We start from the raw sequence: 15,606 nt of genomic DNA on the forward strand, positions 1-15,606 counted from the left end.
TGCACTACCTGCTGAAATGATGTACTGTACTGTTTCACAATCTGTTCTCCGAGTTTGACATCAGGTACACTGTACACGATTGCGTCACACAACTTAACATCTGAATATAAAGCACCGCAGGCACATTTGAATCTGCATTTTCTTGTCGTACCCTGAAAACGTGTTACCCACTTGCAATAAGTTTGTTCTGACCGTTTTTTGCAATTAAAGAATTGGTACCTAGCTGCTACCACATTCGCTTGTTGGTCATAATAGTGAGTTATCGAAGCAATAACCTGGTCGTAACTACATAATTTTACTCGGAGTGGTGTTAGAAAAAATTATTTGAATGAGGCGGAACACTGCACTCCCTACTGTTGATAACTTTCGCAGTAGCTGGTACATTGTGGACGGTGACGTGTGCTTCAAATTGGGACAACCACTCGAGCCAGTCCTCGTCTTGTTCACAAAACTGTCGAAAAGGCGGTACAGCAGCAGGTGTTGCTGTAGGTGGTGCTTGTTCCGTCGGGCGCGCAGCATTGGCCAGTAGCTGCTGCACTGTGTTGAGTAGTGCAGAAACAAAGAAACAGCGTAGAGTTTTCTTGTTTGGGAAAGTAAATAAAAGGGTCATTAGAAAGACAGGAGAGCTTCTGAAAAGTTTGGAAGGTAGGAGACGAGATACTGGCAGAAGTAAAGCTGTGAGGACGGGGCGTGAGTCGTGCTTAGGTAGCTCAGTTGGTAGAGCATTTGCACGCGAAAGGCAAAGGTCCCGAGTTCGAGTCTCGGCCCGGCACATAGTTTTAATCTGCCAGGAAGTTTCAAAAGTGTCATTAATGAACATCTTCATAGTCAGCTCCAAGCATTCACTGCGGGACACAAAGATATTGAGCATCTTTTGTCGGAATTTAAAGGTATTGTCCACCATGTGCTAGAAAAGTATGTGCCTAGCAAAAATATAGGGGAGGGAAAGGATCCACCTTGGTTCAACAAACATACTAGGAAGTTGGTGAGAAAGCAGAGAATTTTGCACAGTCGTTTTAAACGTAGTCACTGCCCCGCTGACAAACAGAAATTATGCGAAATGAAAGCAGCTGTTAGAAGGACAATGAGAGATTCTTTTAACGAATTTGAAAACATTATTTCATCTGCAGATTCTAAAAATAACCCCACAAAATTTGGTCGTACGTAAAATATATGAACGCTACAAATAATTCAATACCTTCTCTTGCTGACAGTATGGGTAATGTAACTGATGATGATAAACAGGAGGCCGATATTCTAAATATAGCTTTCAAAAACTCGTTTACGGTAGAGGACTGCAGCACCATTCCCCCTTTCAATCATCGAACAAACGCAAGTATGGCTGACATGGTGTTTAGTGTGTCTGGGATTGTAAAACAGTTAAGATCCTTAGTCTCCAGGAAGGCATCTGTCCCAGACGGTATCCACGTAAGATTATATGTTGACTATGCTACAAATATAGCACCATTCGTATCCATCATCTATCAGAGATCATTGGAACAGCGGAAAGTTCCACGGGACTGGAAGAAGGCCCAGATCATAGCAATCTATAAAAAGGGTAGAAAATCGCATGCACATAACTACCGGCCAATTTCACTGACATTGATTTGTTGTAGAATCATGGAACATATTTTGTGTTCACACATAATGACCTTTCTAGACTCTGAGAAGTTCATCTGCAGTTACCAGCACGGTTTTAGGAAACAGCGGTCATGCGAGACACAGCTGGCTCTCTTTGTTCATGATATACAACAGGCTTTAGGTACCGGCTCCCAGATTTATGCCATATTTCTCGACTTTCGAAAGGCGTTCGACTCAGAACCTGCGACCGTAGCGGTCGTTTTGTTGCCACTTCCCCCAATGATTTTAGAAATTCTGATGGAATGTTATGTATCCCTTCTGCCTTATTTGACCGTAAGTCCTCCAAAGCTCTCTTAAATTCCGATTCTAATACTGGATCCCCTATCTCTTCTAAATCAACTCCTGTTTCTTCTTCTATCACATCAGACAAATCTTCACCCTCGTAGAGGCTTTCAATGTATTCTTTCCACCTATCTGCTCTCTCCTCTGCATTTAACAGTGGAATTACCGTTGCACTCTTAATGTTATCACCGTTGCTTTTATTGTCACCAAAGGTTGTTTTGACCTTCCTGTATGCTGAGTCTGTCCTTCCGACAATCATATCTTTTTCTATGTCTTCACATTTTTCCAGCAGCCATTTCGTCCTAGCTTCCCTGCACTTCCTATTTATTCCACTCCTCAGCGACTTGTATTTCTGTATTCCTGATTTTCCCGGAACATGTTTGTACTTCCTCCTTTCATCAATCAACTGAAGTATTTCTTCTGTTACCCATGGTTTCTTCGCAGCTGCCTTCTTTGTACCTATGTTTTCCTTCCCAACTGTTGTATAGCATTCCGAGAACGCAGCATTCTTTAGGCACCCTGCACGAGACGAGTGGGCAGGACCTCACAAATGGCAACGAGTATCCTCCGAACCCTGGCGCCTTAATTCTCTCTTGTCTTTCCTTTGCAGGGGCGCTTATTTGTTTTAACAGTTTCTTGTTGTTTTTGCTAACCAGTGTTTTCAGGTGGGCGTTGCAGAAATTTTCTATGCTTGTCCTTATTTTACTTGCTCGCCTTATCTGTTTTTTGCATTTGTCACCTCCAACATCCGACCCCCCTGTCCCCCCCCCCCCCCCCCCCTGCTCATGTGCCACAGCCGGAAGCGTTAGATGCCACACAGTTAATGCAGATCTTTCAGTTCCAGACACAGCAGATTCTACATCTACATATATACTCCGCTAGCCACCAAGCGGTGTGTGGCGGACGGCACAATTCGCGCCAAAATTTTATCCCCCCCCCCCTCTCTGTTCCAGTCGCGCGGATCGCGCGAGTGAAAAACGACTGCCTGAACGCCTCAGTACGAGCTCTAATTTCACTTATCTTTGAATGGTTATCATTGCGCGATTAGAATATATGCTCTACATTCTCGGTGAAGATCGGATTTCGGAATTTAGTGAGCAGCCCCTTCTGTTTAGTGCGCCGTCTCTCTGCAAATTTGTCCCACTTCAAACTTTCTATGAGCTTTGTAACGCTCTCGCGATGGCTAAATGTATCAGTCACGAATCTTGCCGCTCTTCTTTCGGCCCTCTCAATCTCTTGAATCAGACCCAACTGGTAAGGGTCCCATACAGACGAACAATACTCTGAGACTGGACGAACTAACTAACGTATTGTAAGCTATTTCCTTTGTTGAAGGACTGCATCGCTTCAGAATTCTACCAATAAACTGCAGTCTAGAGTTCGCCTTACCCGTTACTTGAGTAATCTGATCACTCCATTTGAGATCATTTCGAATAGTCCCACCCAGATACTTGACGACGTTACCGCTTCCAAAGACTGGGCATTTATTTTCTACTCGTACATTAATGGGGATTTTCGCCTTTTTATACGCAGTAGGTTACACTTACTAATATTGCGAGATAACTGCCAGTCATTACACCACGCATTTATTTTCTGCAAATCCTCATTGATTTGTTCACAACTTTCGTATGATACTACTTTCCTACAGCATCATCGGCAGTCTAATGCCGCTGTCAATACCATCAAACAGATCTTTTACGTAAATCGTAAAAAGCAGCGAATCTATTACACTGCCCTGAAGTTACGCTTGTTTCTGTTGAAGCCACCCCATTCAGGGCGACATACTGCTCCCTGTCTCTTAGAAAACTACCTATCCAACCGCATATGTCATCTGATAGGCCGTAAGCGAACACATTTTTCAGCAAGCGACAGTGCGGAACTGAGTCAAATTAGCTCTGAGCACTATGGGACTTACCTTCTGAGGTCATCAGTCCCCTAGAACTTAGAACTACTTCAACCTAACTAACCTAAGGACATCATATACATCCATTCCCGAGGCAGGATTCGAACCTGCGACCGCAGCGGTCGCGCGGTTCCAGACTGTAGCACCTAGAACCAGCCTCGGGCATGGATGTGTGTGATGTCCTTAGGTTAGTTAGGTTTAAGTAGTTCTAAGTTCTAGGGGACTTATGACCACAGCAGTTGATTCCCATAGTGCTCAGAGCCATTTGAATCATTTTTTTGACTATTCACGTTGGCGTGTAGAATATATGAGTCTGGCGATATACCATCTGACTTTCGGAACAGCATCATCTACACAATTCCGAAAACGGCAAGAGCTGACAAATGCGAGAATTATTGCACAATCAGCTTAACAGCTCATGCATCGAAGCTGCTTACAAGAATAATATACAGAAGAATGGAAAAGAAAATTGAGAATGCGCTAGGTGACGATCAGTTTGGCTTTAGGAAAAGTAAAGGGACGACAGAGGCAATTCTGACGTTACGGCTAATAATGGAAGCAAGGCTAAAGAAAAATCAACACACTTTCATGGGATTTGTCGACCTGGGAAAAGCGTTCGACAATATAAAATGGTGCAAGCTGTTCGAGATTCTGAAAAAAGTAGGGGTAAGCTATAGGGAGAGACGGGTCATATACAATACGTACAACAAACAAGGGGGAATAATAAGAGTGGACGATCAAGAACGAAGTGCTCGTATTAAGAAGGGTGTAAGAGAAGGCTGTAGCCTTTCGAACCTACTCTTCAATCTGTACATCGAGGAAGCAATGATGGAAATAAAAGAAAGGTTCATGAGTGGAATTAAAAAACAAGGTGAAAGGATATCAATGATACGATGCGCTGATGACATTGCTATCCTGAGTGAAAGTGAGGAAGAATTAAATGATCTGCTGAACGGAATGAACAGTCTAATGAGTACACAGTATGGTTTGAGAGCAAATCGGAGAAAGACGAAGGTAATGAGAAGTAGTAGAAATGAGAACAGCGAGAAACTTAACATCAGGATTGATGGTCACGAAGTCAATGAAGTTAAGGAATTCTGCTACCTAGGCAGTAAAATAACCAATGACGGACGGAGCAAGGAGGACATCAAAAGCAGACTCGATATGGCAAAAAAGGCATTTCTGGCCAAGAGAAGTCTACTAATATCAAAGGCTGGCCTTAATTTGAGGAAGAAATTTCTGAGGATGTACGTCTGGAGTACAGCATTGTATGGTAGTGAAACATGGACTGTGGGAAAACCGGAACAGGAGAGAATCGAAGCATTTGAGATGTGGTGCTATAGACGAATGTTGAAAATTAGGTGGACTGATAAGTTAAGGAATGAGGAGGTTCTACGCAGAATCGGAGAGGAAAGGAATATGTGGAAAACACTGATAAAGAGAAGGGACAGGATGATAGGACATCTGCTAAGACATGAGGGAATGACTTCCATGGTACTAGAGGGAGCTTTAGAGGGCAATAACTGTAGAGGAAGACAGAGATTGGAATACGTCAAGCAAATAATTGAGGACGTAGGTTGCAAGTGCTACTCTGAGATGAAGAGATTAGCACAGGAAAGGAATTCGTGGCGGGCCGCATCAAACCATTCAGTAGACTGATGACCAAAAAAATCAAAAAAAAATTCAACAGTTCAAGCAAAATCACACAAATAGTTTTTATTAAAAATAAGAAGAACGACAATACCTAACTTGTATTTACAATGAGAGTCGCAAGCGATGGGAGACATGCAAACAGTAATGTTCTTCGCTAATGACAATCTCCATACAAGCAATGGGGGAAAAAAAACATACCAAGCCACCAGAAGTCACTCGCTAAGCTAAATAAAGATTAAATGAAATTGTACAGTCTTTGTATGTCCTGTCTCTTTAGGTATTCGTTTTGGCGGCGAAATTTTACGTTAAGTGAATGAAGTTAATACTCAAAACTGCAAATTGGTTAAGCGTCTGTTATGCAATACAAGAATTAACAATTACTAAGGCAGAAAATTTAGATGGAAACAGGTCATTAGCAAACACACAAAACTGGCACTAAATAGTTAATCAGTTTTAATATTCTTCCGACGCTCGGTGATTACATGGAAAGGAAAGGGTGCCTGCCTGGTAATAAGGTCTGAGGACAATAACAACACAGGTGCCCTACAAGTTTAAACTATTGCAAGGTATCATTCAAGTAAGTCAAACTTTCTGAAAGAAATACAACTTGGTAAAGCCTACATAGTACTGTATCTGTCAGTTAACAGTCTTATGATGTTGTAGCTGTGCGGACGACGAAGAATATAGCCGGTGACAATTCTGAGCTGCTGCTGTTGCTGCTCTTCGAGAACCCCAGAGCCACGGATAATTATGGGACAGGCAATAGTTAGAATTGCAGCTTCCTCCACCTATCCACTCCTACCGCCCTCTCAATACTCGCGGATTAACAAATCAGGCTCGTCTACATTGGCGACGTCATAGCTGCACACCGTGTCAGCGGGAGCGGCCAACACACACTTCCGCCCTCTTTCAGCACTCAAGCTGCCCTACTTCCTCTCTGCTCGCAACGCGACAGAGACTCTCCATACGCAAAGATAAACAACGGCACAGCTACTGCCATTTCGTTGTTGCTACCGATACATTTAAATAAAATTCCCTTGGCTATCACCCAATAATTTACAATATTTTCATTATAATTACCATCAGTATTATACAGTCAGAAATAAATACACAATTGCACCGATTACGTATTAAAAATTGTTTCTGTAATTAAGGTTACAGACTCAGACTCAGAAGTACAGTAGACGTTATCAACGTATATTAAATGGCGAAAATTCTGGAAGGTGCAGAAAGTATTTTATCTGCATTTTCTGTGCTATAATGTGTCTCAGTCGATGGTTTTCTTCGAAGTAATCGGTTATGTTCGAACACAGAGAACGTTCCAAAATCTTATTGCTTATTGATGTCAGTAATTTGAGTCTATAATATAGCGGATAACTTCTATTTCCTTCCTTTTGTATTGGTCTGACCTGTGAAACTTTCCAGTCATTAGGTACAGATCTCAGCATACCCCGGAAGGAAGCCGGCCAGAGTGGCCGAGCGGGTCCAGGCGCTTCAGTCTGGAACCGTGCGACCGCTACGGTCGCAGGTTCGAATCCTGCCTCGGGCATGTGTGTGTGTGATGTCCTTAGGTTAGTTAAGTTTCAGTAGTTCTAAGTTATAGGGGACTGATGACCTCAGATGTTAAGTCCCATAGTGCTCAGAGCCATTTGAACCATTTGAACCCGGAAGGAATTTAATTGCTGTGAAGTCTGGACTGGAAGACTTGCCTTTATTAAATGATCTAAGAGCTTTGCTACAACGAAGATATCTACTCCTAAGTTACACATATTGTCAGATGCTTTTGATTCAAACTCTGGGATATTCACTTCATCTTCTTTGGTTAAGATATTTTGGAAAACCGTGCTTAGTAACTCCCGTTTAGTGGCAATGTGAGCTGTAAAATTACCACTGCAATCACAATGTGAAAGTACATATTATTTGTGTCTCGTCGCAGGTATACTTTAAAAACAACCAGAAACTCTTTGGATTTTCTGCCAGATTTCGAGACAGAGTTTCGTCGCTGAAACTATTAACAGCATCTCGCATTGAAGTCTGCGCTTAATTTCAAACTTATTTAAAATATCGCCTATCTTGGATTTTAGCATTTTTCTAAACCTAGCATGCTTTTTTGTTGCTTCTCCTACAGCGCCTTTTTAGGGGGGTTGCAACGGGGGATCTTTTCTGACTCTTACTGATTTACTTACTATGAGGCCTTCAATTCTTGTCGATTCTATTTTTTTAAATTTAAACCACATTTCGTCTATTCTGGAATAGCTAGTTTGGAAGGAATGTAGACTGGCTCTTAGGAAGCCAGAAAGCCAGTTTGTATCTACCTTTTTTATAGATACATTTTGCGCGTATTTTTTGTGGTTTTTGATGTTGTTACGGTGTTCAGTCTCGCTACAACGACTTTGTGGTCACTAATGCCTGCATCCGTCATAACGCTCTCTTTTTTCTCAGGATTATTTGTTTCCAAGATGATCAGTATGTTATCTCAACGATTAACTCTTCGAATGGGCTCCTGAACTAATTGCTCACAAGTATTTAGTAAAATTTCGAACGAATTTTTATGCCTATCATCACCTTTAAACATGTATTTTTGCCAATATATAGAGAGTAGAATAAGGTCACCACCAACTATAACTGGCTGGCCGGGGTGGCCGAGCGGTTCTAGGTGCTACAGTCTCGAACCGTGCCACTGCTGCGGTCCCAGGTTCGAATCCTGCCTCGGGCATGGATGTGTGTGATGTCCTTAGGTTAGTTAGTTAGGTTTAATTAGTTCTAAGCCGGCCGCGGTGGCCGTGCAGTTCTAGGCGCTCCAGTCCAGAGCCGCGCTGCTGCTACGGTCGCAGGTTCCAATCCTGCCTCGGGCATGGGGGTGTGTGATGTCCTTAGGTTAGTTAGGTTTAAGTAGTTCTAAGTTCTAGGGGACTAATGACCACAGCAGTTGAGTTCCATAGTGCTCAGAGCCATTTGAACCATTAGTTCTAAGTTCTAGGCGACTGATGACCTCAGAAGTTAAGTCGCATAGTGCTTAGAGCCATTTGAACCCATAGTGCTCAGAGCCATTTGAACCATTTGAACCAACTATAATTGTCTGATTCGGATACCTATTCGAAATGAGAATCAAATTTACCTTGGGCCATCATATGAGTTGGTTGCCTAGTAAAAGGAATCAGTTATCAGTTGATACAGCCTGTCGAGTATAACCTCTACCCATACTAACTCGCAGCAGCTATACATTTCAATTTCATACTAGACCAACTATCTCCAACCGCAGAACCACCAACCGAATTTAATCTATCTTTCTTCTGAGCCGTTAAGTCCTTGGATAGCATTTCCGCTGTATTTATCTCCAGATGTAGCCATCTTTCAGTATCTGTAACTATATCCGCGTAACTGCTCCCTACGAGCGCTTGGAACTGTTACTTTCCCAACACAGCTAAGATTGTATACAACCATAACAATGATATTTTCTGGGTCTAGTCCCGCGTTTGACCTGCACCCTTTAGTACTGTATCCCTATTTCCACTTTTCCCAAACCCTCTAACTTAAAATATCGCCTCCTGCACTTCCTGCAGTCCCATCACCCTGTTTAGCGGCCTCCTGAGCGAAGTGGACCCCTGTAATATTAAGCGGATCCCGACGCCTGTGCACCCTATGTCGTAAGTAAAGGAATCTTTTGCCGCCTATATCAATTGATCCTGTTCTTTTTTTCTTTCTTTCTTTTGCTTGCGCCTTTTTCCCGCAATGACGCAGGGTCGGCAAGGTTAAACGGATTTGGCAAGGTGGCCGGATGCCCTTCCTGCCGCCACCGCGTATCCCCCGGGACGGAATTAGTGTACCCCAACTGTCTGTGTCTAATGTAATCCATGGAATGTGTTCAGATGTCTGCGAGCCGTGTAACTGAGACGGGACGTGGGGACCAGCCCAGTATTCACCTAGGGGGATGTGGAAAACAACCTAAAAACACATCCATCGTTATGATGCCGGGTGGATTCGAACCAGGACCGGTGTGCCTACCCGAGTCCAGGAAGCAGCGCATTAGCGCTCTCGGCTAACCTGGCGAGTGGTCTCGAGTCGGTCCTGTTTGTTATGTTAAATATGGTGCTCCTGACCTTTACCTTTCAAACAAGGTTTGCTCTCTTTCCCAGTACAGACAGCCATTCGAAACCAGGAAGAATATCTTGCGATCCAAAGCGATACACACCATACCGACACGAGCCATCACCTGCAGTTGGCTGCGCCCTGAGCTCTGCATGACATCCAGAACACCCTTCTCAAGTCTAGGATGACCACCTCCCCTCCCCCCCCCCCCCCCAATTATGCACAGAGTCCTTTGCAGCCATATCCCTAAGTGGCCTAATCACGTGCCTTAGCGCCTTATATGTAGCTCCCAGCTACCAATAACCCCACTATTTGTGAATGTCCTGACTCTGCAGGTCGAGAGGCATCCCCAGAAACAGGATAAGCAACTGTAGCTGGCACAGCATCCTTATCGGCGATAAATAGCCCCTGAAACCCGTTCACCAGACAAACTGGGGGGGGGGGGGGGGGGGGCCTTCCATCTGCTCTCCGTAAAGTCTTTCGCTACGTGCCTAATTTGAAATGATCACCGCTGCACCACAGAAAATTGGAATCAAGGGTTGTAAGCTCTGAAATGTCTATTCAGTCAGCAGCGAACAGCATCTTTGGAGACGCTGTACATCTCATGGGAGGGAGCGGATGCGTAAATTTAATCCTGGGGTGAATAGAAACTGAGAGTATTTTCACATTTACAAGCATCAGATCTGCAAAATAAAACTAGTACACAGAGTGAGCGCATATAAGTGTAGATATTTCTATTGGTGACTGAGAATGGTGTACTGAACAACATTACATCAGTACTTACCTCATTTGCAGACTAACAATTATAGCTATTAGCAGTAGTATGTTTTAGCACGAGGATCACGAGGGATAATCGTACAAACATACCGTCGTTTAACCATCGCAAAGACTCCCGTATGGAGGACATACTAATAAGCATCCCTAGTGTGGAGAAACGACTGTTGGAATCCTAATTCGGTTTTACAAAGAGTACTCTAAAGCACTGGACCCTCACATAGTCGCCATTTATGGCGAATATCTCGCCCAGCACAATGTCCCAAGCGACTGGAAAAAGGCGCAGGTGATTCCTGTCTATGAGCTGGGTAACAGAATGGCCCCCTCAAAATTATAGACTAATATCTTTAACATCTGTTTGCTACAAAACCCTTGAACATACTCTCACTTCAAATATAATGCATCTCCTTGAGAGGGATAGATTCTGTCCACAAATCAGCGTGGTTTTAGAAAGTATTGCCGGCCGCGGTGGTCTAGCGGTTCTAGGCGCTCAGTCTGGAACCGCGCGACTGCTACGGTCGCAGGTTCGAATCCTGCATCGGGCATGGATGTGTGTGATGTCCTTAGGTTAGTTAGGTTTAAGTAGTTCTAAGTTCTAGGGGACTGATGACCACAGATGTTCAGTCCCATAGTGCTCAGAGCCATTTGAACCATTTAGAAAGTATTAAACGTGGGAAATTCAGTTTGTCCTTTTCTCACATGATATACTGCGAACTATGGCTGAAGGGCAACAGGCGGATTCCATATTCGTAGATTACCGTAAAGTATTTGAAATGGTTCCACATTGCTGATTGTTAGCGTAGGTTCACGCATATGGAATAGGTTCACAGATATGAGAGTGGCTCGAAGACTTCTTAAGTAACAGAATCGAGTATGTTGTCCTCGACGACAAGTGTTAATCAGAGAGAAGGACAACTTCAGGTGTAAGTGTAGGAGGATACAAAAAGCCTTAGACAAAATTTATAAATAGATAAATGGTAGCTAGATCTACATGTAGAAAAATATAAGTTAGTGCAAATGAGTTGGAGAAACAAACCCATAATGCTCGAGTACAGTGACACAGTCATGTCGAGTAAACATATAGGCGTAACGTTGCAAAGCGACATGAAATGGAACAAGCATGTAAGGATTGTGGTAGGGAAAGTGAATAGTGGACTTCGGTTCATTGGGAGAATTTTAGGGAACTGGGGGTCATCTGGAAAAGAAACATCATATAGGTCACTACTAAGACCCGTTCTTGAGTACTGCTCGAGTGTTTGGGATCCGCACCACGTCTGTTACAAAAAGACATCGAAGTAATTCAGAGGCTGGCTGTTAGTTTTGATTCGAATGACTTGCAAACATTATGGAAACGCTTCGAGAACTCAAATGAAATTCCTGGAGGGAGGGTGATGATCTTTTCGACGAACACTACAGTCGTGTGAAGTTAGCACCCCTTTTTCGAGAAATATACATTTTTTTCAGAGTTCTTGATAGATATGGCATAGTTCTAGAGTTCTTTGTACAAAATTTCAATAGTTCTGCAGAATTTAGCGAAGAAAACAACAATATTCGAAAATATACGACTGAACAAGTCGTGTGAAGTTAGCACCCCTTTTTCGAGAAATATACATTTTTTTCAGAGTTCTTGATAGATATGGCATAGTTCTAGAGTTCTTTGTACAAAATTTCAATAGTTCTGCAGAATTTAGCGAAGAAAACAACAATATTCGAAAAAATTTTCGTATCGAAAAAGGTTCTTTGGCAATTTCCGCAAAATGTAAACAAGTACAAGAGTTCTGAGCACAGTTCTGAACAGAGCTCCAAGAGTTCTTTCGAAAATCCAAGTAACGTTTTTTTGTGCAGCTAATAGTTTACGAGATAATTACATTTTAATGAGAAAATCTTTTCACTTACTGTGAAGTTGGCACCCTTTTTTTCAGAAAGATATATTTTTTTCAGAGTTCTTGATAGATATGGCATAGTTCTAGAGTTCTTTGTACAAAATTTCAGTAGTTCTGCAGAATTTAGCGACGAAAACAACAATACTCGAAAAAATTTTCGTATCGAAAACGTTCTTTAGCAATTTCCGCAAAATGTAAATAAGTACAACAGTTCAGAACACAGTTCTGAACAGAGCTCCAAGAGTTCTTTCGAAAATCCAAGTAACATTTTTTTGTGCAGCTAATAGTTTACGAGATAATTGCATTTTAATGAGAAAATCTTTTCACTTACTGTGAAGTTGGCACCCTTTTTTTCACAAATGTATACTTTTTTCAGATTTCTTGATAGATATGCCATAGTTCTAGAGTTCTTTGTACAAAATTTCAATAGTTCTGCAAAATTTGGCGACGAAAACAATATTCGAAAAAATTTTCGTATCGAAGACATTCTTCGTCAATTTTCGCAGATTGTAAATAAGTACAACAGTTCTGAGCACAGTTCTGAACAGAACTCCAAGAGTTCTATCGAAAACCCTATTAACATTTTTTTGTGCAGCTAATAGTTTACGAGATAATTGCAATTTAAGGAGAAAATCTTTTCACTTACTGTGAAGTTGGCACCCTTTTTTTCACAAATGTATACTTTTTTCAGATTTCTTGATAGATATGCCATAGTTCTAGAGTTCTTTGTACAAAATTTCAATAGTTCTGCAACATTTAGCGACGTAAACAATATTCGAAAAAATTTTCGTATCGAAAACATTCTTCGTCTATTTTCGCAAATTGTAAATAAGTACAACAGTTCTGAGCACAGTTCTGAACAGAACTCCAAGAGCTCTATCGAAAACCCAATTAAAATTTTTTTGTGCAGCTAATAGTTTACGAAATAATTGCAATTTAAGGAGAAAATCTTTTCATTTACTGTGAAGTTGGCGCCCTTTTCTTCAGAAATGTATATTTCTTTCACAGTTCTTGACAGGTATGCCATAGTTCTAGAGTTCTTTGTACAAAATTTCAATAGTTCTGCAGAATTTAGCGAAGAAAACAACAATACTCGAAAAAATTTTTCTATCGAAATCATTTTTTGTCAATTTTCGCAAAAATTAAACTGGTACAACAGTTCTGAGGACAGTTCTGAACAGAACCCCAAGAGCTCTATCGAAAATCCTAATAACATTTTTCTATGGCGATAATAGTTTGTGATAAATTGATTTAATGTGGGACACACTTTCTCTACAGAAAATATAAATATATTCGTACAACAGTTCTGATGACAGTTCTGGACACCACGTGAAGAGTTCTATCGAAATTCCTAGTAGAATTTTTTAGTGCAGGTAATAGTTTATGAGGTAATCGCAACTTAATTAAGAACCCCATAAGAGCTCCTACTGTGAAGCTGGCACCCTTTTTTTCAGAAATATATATTTTTTTCAGAGTTCTTGATAGATAAGTCATAGTTATAGAGTTCTCGGTACTAAATTTCAATAGTTATGCAGAATTTAGCGAAGAAAACAACATTGTATAACAAAGCTGATTCAGGAACCCTTTCCTTTTGATACAATTCTTCCTGTTGCCACAATAAATCACCTGTGCATAGATTCCAACTGTACTGATCATTACAAAAATACAACCATTGACCAGCGGCGCACATTTCTTGCAGCGTTGTACAAAGCATTCGGCTTATCCGCTGTGAAAATACTACACTTAACGCTATTTTAAAATTTACGGTGGATGGCTTCCGTTTATCTACAATGTCAGCATCTATCGAATTATCTTCATGCAAACGTGATGCCTGGATCACTCACTTCCCCTTTTAGGTACGGAGGAAACTAGAGTTCAGTCTTGTGGAAGTCAAAAAAGGAAATGTGGGCAGCCCTTCTTTTACTGATAGCAAACTGTAGAGAAATCTCCACACTTGTTTTTCTTCATCATGCCAACAAAAGAAAAACTCTCCCTTCATAGATCTATTATCATTCCAGTACTAGTAAACCAGTTGTCCGCTTTCACATTTCGACCTGACTGATATATAGGTTTACACAGTCACAGAACAACATCAAATTGTTTATTGCTCAGTTAGTAAATCCTTCTGGTTGCAACACAGCGTATATTTCCAAATTGTACGGGTAAAATACTTAAGAATCCACACTTAAGAATCCATACTCGTTTGTTTTGATTGATACATATTGGCGAAAACTGTACCTTCCACAGAATCCTTCCAGCTTCTTGCCTACTGTAACATTTTCTCCAAGGGTGTAAGATTTGTGGCAGTTGCGTACAAACACAGTAAATATTTCCCGAATAGCTGTTAGCTTGTCTAATTGTCTCCTTTCATCACGAATAGCGCGACTGTAAAATCTAAGGCTCTCCAGAATAAATTTGAAACGTTTTATGTTCGTTTGCGAGGTGAAATTTTTCAATGCCATCACCATCAGTTCCACACAGATCTTCCAGGCTTTATCTGTTACTTTTGTTAACAACAACTAAAAACAAGAGACTGATGAAGGCTTTCAATTCAATATCATCTATTGATTTTACCCCTCTCTCACGCTGAAATGAGGCTTTGATGCTCTCAAAATTCTGATTGGAATACAAAACTACAATAGACAAATATCGTTATCTATGAGGTAATTACAGCATCACAAATGCTGCTTTGGCTGCACCTATTGGTACAGGTAAATTTCGAATAATATTATGCTCTTCGAACAATATGCTTCGAATTTCTTCAACATTATCTAGTACTTCCCACGTAAAATAATAAAATTCCTATAAAATAACGCAACCAGGCGCAGTGTATTAATCTGATATTTGACGTTCAGACAGCGGACACTGACTATTAAACAGTTCAAACAGAATTTAAGTGCAGTTTACATTCTGGATTAGCTTTGTACTACTTACTACGTTGATAAACAAATAAACCAATCGCTGAAATGAAATACGAAAGGGCACAGTGGATAAAAACGAGCAATCGGCTCATATCTCATCAAGAGAGCATTAACGTCGATACTGAATCATACATACAACAATGAAAGGCACACATGAAGTGTATATTTTTAGAATCAGGAAGAACCAGATGAATTTTATCACGTAAAACAGTAATTGTTTTGAACTCTCATGACATCCAGGACCCACTAACAGCTAAAAATATGCCCAGGACCCTCATGGATGAAAGTTATATTGCAACATCACCAGCCGCTAGGATACATAAAAACATGTGCTGTGTGTAACGAATAAATTTGAAATTGATGTCGTTAATATTGTTGCAATCATTTGTTCTAGTTAGAAAGGAAGTGTGGAAGTTTGATGAGTTACACTACAGCGAGAGTTAAAAGTCTTTACAATGTA

This window comes from Schistocerca serialis, chromosome 4 (genome assembly GCF_023864345.2).
Source record: "Schistocerca serialis cubense isolate TAMUIC-IGC-003099 chromosome 4, iqSchSeri2.2, whole genome shotgun sequence".
NCBI classification, from domain to species: Eukaryota; Metazoa; Arthropoda; class Insecta; order Orthoptera; family Acrididae; genus Schistocerca; species Schistocerca serialis.